Below are 6,026 nucleotides of genomic sequence, written 5' to 3'. Positions count from 1 at the left end.
GAGATTGACCTTACTCATCACGTCTAGTTTTTCACAATTTCTTACATGTGAATGGCATGATGTCTATTCTGTTGAGATGTGAGATTTTTAACTAGAACCAGATATGAGTAAAATGGCTGCTGGACTTCCTTTGGAGAGGTTTTATATTATAGCTGCAAATCTGTCTGTAAAAATTTAATGAGCACTGTTTTTATCATGCAGTCACATTGCTCTGGTTACCTTTACCTTTATTTTAAACATTGTGACCAAACGGTTTTGCTGTTGCCTATTGCTATAGGATTTCTGCAGTAGAAATGAATTGAACAGGCTTGCCTTTGGGGAATACATGTTTAACCTAACTTTGCCAAGCATATATTTAAAATAATGCTTTGTTTCAAACATAAGAACACATTTTAGATTAAGCTTGTACTTGCTGCATGCTGGAATTGTTGTATTGTGTTATGTTTGACTGTTTGATTGTAATGTGTTAATGTGTGAAGCTAGACCCAACCATTTATAATGTAGCCTGCCACTTATGCCACACTGAAGTTTCTATATTCAGGTGCCTTCAAAAGTGTTCATGGAGCCAAATAAAAGACATCTGTTTAGGTCATCACACATGTCTTTGACGAGAGACAAGTATTTTAATCTGTTTTATTATGTAAAGGGAAATATTATATAAAACATATTGATACATTATTAATAAAACACGTAAACATTTACTGAAGTTGTGAATATTCTTCATTACAAGTGTATGAATATATGAACACATTGTTGCTTAGAGATTGTTGTGACCTGTAAAAGTTTATCATTCAGCTGGTGGACAGCTCTGCATCACAACAATCGCCTAAAGTGGACAGAAAGACCATTTCAATTAGCCAAACTCTGTTTATGGATCCATTGTACTCTGATGTAGGCCTATGTGATCTGTCAACAATAATAAATTTACCTTAGTGTTACTGGATCGTAATGCAGCTCTTGCAAACCATGCCATGGCTATGGGAATAGCTCCACCCAAAAGACTTTGAAACATGGCCAAACATTGCACCGTCGTGTACTGGTCCTGTGAAACAAGTGTTACATTTTAACATATGCAGTGGCTGCATCAGAGCCAAATATGTGAAGATGTGCGAGGAAAGATGCATACAAATGGCAGAAAATCAAAATGCATTTAAAGTGCATAATAATAAAAATTTAAAGTGAATTATAATAACAATAATTGCTAAGATACAAGGATAACATATGATCAAACAGGAACTTGACTTACCTTAAATTGTCTTATATATATATGATCTGTCATATTATTTTCTGTATCAAAGGAATCTTCCAAAAAAAAATTAAGTTCATCGATCCATATGCAGAAACCTACTCCAACTCCACATAGAGAGACAATACTTAAAGCAAATCCGGCAGTAACCTGCAACATTTGTAAAAACAAAAGAGAATGAATTGAAAAGTTATTTACAAAAACCCTTTACTAACTGACCAGTTCTAATGATTTGAAGATACAACCATATGAACTCATCAAAATATCTGAAGAGACTTGCACAACCGTCCCAAGAAGATGAATTATGCATTCAGAAGTAATAGGTTGAAGAGATACCACTTACAAGTTGTTTTGTGATATTCAGTTCTGTTAGTATGAATAGGATGCCAGAGGCAATGAACTGCAGATAAGAGACAGATTGCAAAAATAACAATTTTGTGTATATTTCATAAATATGACATATACACACATTGTACAGTACAATATTTGACCTAATAAATAACACTTTAAAAAGTTTTATGCATATTACAGATCTACTGTATGCCACAGAAAATTTGGGTACAATCCTACACATAGACTGTTCTATACAGTCTATCATCCTACACGCTGATGAACTATCATGCACAGACAGCATGTCCACCCACAGACAAGGAAGTTCTCTGTAAATTAATTCCTTAGCCACACCATTTCTGTGAACCTTATAAAAACATAGATGACTTTAAAGCTACCTTGTGTAAGAACGTCTCCCATCTAGCGGTGAAATTCTATATGACAACCAACTGAATATTACTTTCTAGCCCCTCCCATTCCGAGCGCATTTTAACTCCTACGGTGGCCGTTTCATGCCACGGTTAACATGGCTTCCAGTACTACGACTTCGTCCAGTGTTCCTTCCAGTGATGAGGTTACTTTAGAAAACAATTACACATTGCATTTAGTTATATAGCCAGTAAACATGTTGGGTATGACCTCTATGTAAAGTGAATAGCCTAATAGTTTTACGTTTTCGTTATTTTGGTAGGCTACTATTTCATTGCTAGCATCAGCTATCAGGTTCCCAAACCAATGCATGCTAATGTTAGTACAGTATCAGTGCTATCGTTATTCTGTATGTGCGAGATTAATAGTGTAAAGGCAATGTTTACAGCGTAGCCTACTATTTTTCTCAGTGAGCCAGAGATCAGTCGATGCAACGTGGGTGCAAGGGAAAAGTAAAGGAAGAGGGAAAGGTAAAGAAAAGCCAAGAGCCGGTGGCAGAGGATCGGTGAGACCTCCTAGGCAAAGAAAAAGTAAGACTCCAAAGATGACGAGGAGAGAGTGGAAGAACTTCAAAGACAAAGGAGAGAAGCAACGGAGGTTTGTGTTTTTAATATATTTCTCTGAACAGTATCAATGTCAGTGACACCGAAATTAGCTCGGAAGCTGCACCAGGCACGTTCGTTTGCGTTGCGTCTGCTGCCACTACACCAGAAAAAAAATAGACCATTCTTCTAAAATTGATTTTACGCGTTGTGAACGGAACGCTTCAGTTACGCGCTTGGTGTAGCTTCCCTGCCTGTTTGTATCTCCATTGTTTATATGTAGCAATTTCTGGCTGTTGCTAGTCAACTGTATGACGCGAGTTGTCTGCCAGTGAAATCACGACACATAATTACATTATGCCGGTTATGGTCTATAGAAAATGTTACACAACATTTTCACCTTTTCATTGTCCATACACATAGTATTCATCATTTTGTGTGAACACTTGAAAAATGACACAGAGTACTATTACTACTACTCTGGTAACAATCTAACTTTGCTACCTAAACAAGCCTATCTGATCTTATTTCTTGTGTCTTATTTCTTCAGAGACTTGTGGATGGAATGAGCCTGCAAGAGCACAGGAACCTCACCACACAGTTGCTACTGAGGCAGCCAGGTCTGGTGTTTGATGCATCAGTGCAGACATGTCGTCCCCCCACCTGTGCCAGGGATGCCTTGGTGTACTTGTACACACTGCAGAGACATGCCAACCGATCAGGAGAGAAAATGCTGTGGACAAAACCCTGCCACCTGTGTGAGCCTTCTGCCTCACTACACACAGCACTGCCTAGATGAAGGTTTTCTCCAGATTCACAGGCAGTACATCACAGACATCACAGCATTAGACCATGTAAGAGAGCCAGGTGATGACAATAGAGTTCAGATATGCTACCTACAGACATTTCATTTTCTGACAGCATGGGTCTCTAGGACAGGGTAATAGAAGAGTGATCCCAAGCTGTGAGTGTAGGATAAGGGATAAATTCCCTGACCCTCAGGGACATCTCTGGAATTTATATCACCTTCCTATAATGTTGTAATGTTGTGTTATTGTAAATAGTTTTGTATTAGTGTTCTTGTACTGCCTGTTCCTTTTAAAACTGTATTTAATTTATTTTACACCGGTACATCGCTATATTTTGCCTTCATGAAAATAAAAACTTTTAGAATTGATAAGAGACTGTTCATGCTGTACCTCTTATACATTACATCCACAAACTTATAATTAAAAAAGGAGTTGTGGTAATTTGCCATTTTGAAACACCAAATGACAGTAACATGGTCAACAATGTTATTTGCAATATATTTATTTATAGAAATTAACAAACTATGGTATTTACACATGAACCCTTCCTTTTTGTATGGTGCCTTTGAAACAACATGGGCCATCATTCTAAATTTGCAGTCTCCTGGAAAGCTGATCCTGTGGAAGACATGCAGTGTCGTCAGACATACACGCCATTTTATATAGTTCAACATATTGTTACTAATCTGTATAGTGCTATTTTGCCTAGACTGAGTTACAGGCAAGGTTACAATGAAGGCATGCATGTGCATCACATAACAAGACCATTGAATTTCGTCCACATCCTCCTCCACGATGCTCATGTCATGTAGGCTTTGTAAAAAATATATATAAATGCTTATATCATGAAAATATACAATAGAGAATGTCATGTAGGGTTAGGGTATAGACATTATGAGCATTGATGGGTTACCTCTGTTCAAGGTTCTCTATTTCAGGGGCTTCTGCAATTGCACCAAGATGCTCATCTTAAATGAATAAGTAGAGCGTTTCACAACATATAACAGTACATAAAATGGTAAACACCAAGATATTACAAATATACTTTCAGTTATTATCAAACAACAATCACATAGAATCAACAATTGTTTTCATGCAGTGACTGACCTGTGTGTCCCACTAGAAATGCTGGACACTTCTGGAGTAGTTACTGTAATACTAGAGGGCTTTCCCTTCATTGGTGTTGATGTGACTGCTCTCAGTTCTCTCTCATAGCTGGACAAAAAAGAGCAGTACATGTTAGAATGTCTCACTTTAACCACAAAGTACATTCATTTTATGACTGTGAGGAAAGATGTATTTTGGTAGATGCATTGACTAAAGTTCAATCAAAGCAGTTCTGTCCGTATTTTATTGTTCTGCATGATAATGACTTAGACCCTCAATGATCAGTCTCAATGGGCTGGCTGGTCTACCTTGCTCCATTCACAAGTGTAATGGACTAGGCTAGTCTACCCTTCCCCCATTCTGAGGTGTAGGCTACACTCATATGGTGAAAAACTTTCAGACAATTTAGTAATTAGTAGGCTACGTCTACAATTAATAAGACTACAGGACAGGCCTCAGGATGTGAACGTCACCCTTGGAATTGGCTACCCTAGCATTATCAGATTAGGATACATTTAGGCTACAAAGCAAAAGCAATGAAAAATAACTACGATTTACAGTGCCCTTTGCCTGTGATCCGTCATAGCAGATTTATGTTACAACGTAGAATAGACAATCCTTTTTCATCGACGCGAGGAAAAGTATCCCAGACGTCATTCTAGCGTTATGGACAAACATGCTTTAGTAAGCCAAGCAACTATAAAACTTCGAATTTACACCATAGACTATATGTTTACACGAATAGGCCGAATTACCTGTCGAGGAGAAAGCAGGCAACTTCGGCGTCCCTTTTAAAATCCTTGTTCCTCAAGAGCTCTTTCCATCTTAGAAAAGCCACTTCAATATTGACTTAGTCTGTTGTTTTTCCGGTCGCGTTGGCGTTTTAATTCTCTTTTTCGCTTCCTTAGCGACTCCTTTTCATGTCCTCGAGAATAGATGTAATCCTCCGTCTTCAACAGACTTTCAAATCTGCCGGCAGTTGCGAGTAGACTAATCATGCAATGAGTGTTGCCTACAAGCGCGAAAGGCGGAGCTGAATTTCCAGGAATGTCCCTCGTTGGCGAATGTATTTCAAAGATGGAGGCGCAACATGGATTCAGCCATACGCGCGACTCGCGCGTATGTATTTGGAATAGCAGATTCTACACTTACGAGAATACTTTGATTAGTAGGTGGAAATAATTACACATGAATGAGCACATATTTTTGAAAGAACAAATGGGTTTTTGCTAAGAATTAACTCAAAAAAGTACACAATGTAGCTTTAACTTTAATTTCAACTTTAATTTCAAGTCAGTCTCTGTCATTTTCTTCTATGAAAAAGCACTACTTTAAGCCATTTGTTCTAGACATTTGTATTAGCAATTATTGATATAGCCTATTTGATATTAGGAAATATTAATACTGTGGTTGTCACAGTGCCAAAGCCTGTTTTCTGTGCGGTTGCATATCAAATTAAAGCCTTAAAGCCAAAAGTCTTTGCACATGCATGTAGGATATTATACAGACCAAAACTCCAATCACAAATGGGTGCAAGGTATGAACGGAGAATTTGGTGGCTCG

At 37.9% G+C, this 6,026-nt stretch overlaps 1 long non-coding RNA gene across 1 annotated transcript; it reads right to left on the bottom strand.

The window, feature by feature from the left end:
* Positions 1 to 3,894: 3,894 nt before the first annotated feature.
* On the bottom strand, positions 3,895 to 5,547 carry LOC143123741 (uncharacterized). Its single transcript, XR_012986879.1, has 4 exons — positions 5,219 to 5,547; positions 4,464 to 4,571; positions 4,270 to 4,324; positions 3,895 to 3,974 (listed from the first exon to the last, which is right to left on the bottom strand). It is a non-coding gene; the product is annotated as an uncharacterized LOC143123741 (long non-coding RNA).
* Positions 5,548 to 6,026: the final 479 nt, after the last annotated feature.

Source organism: Alosa pseudoharengus, unplaced genomic scaffold (assembly GCF_046254945.1).
Source record: "Alosa pseudoharengus isolate Yale_2024_CS ecotype anadromous, Long Island Sound unplaced genomic scaffold, YU_APseudo_1.1 YU_APseudo_1.1_scf_15, whole genome shotgun sequence".
Classification (NCBI taxonomy): Eukaryota; Metazoa; Chordata; class Actinopteri; order Clupeiformes; family Clupeidae; genus Alosa; species Alosa pseudoharengus.
This window is presented reverse-complemented; position numbering and strand designations above follow the sequence as displayed.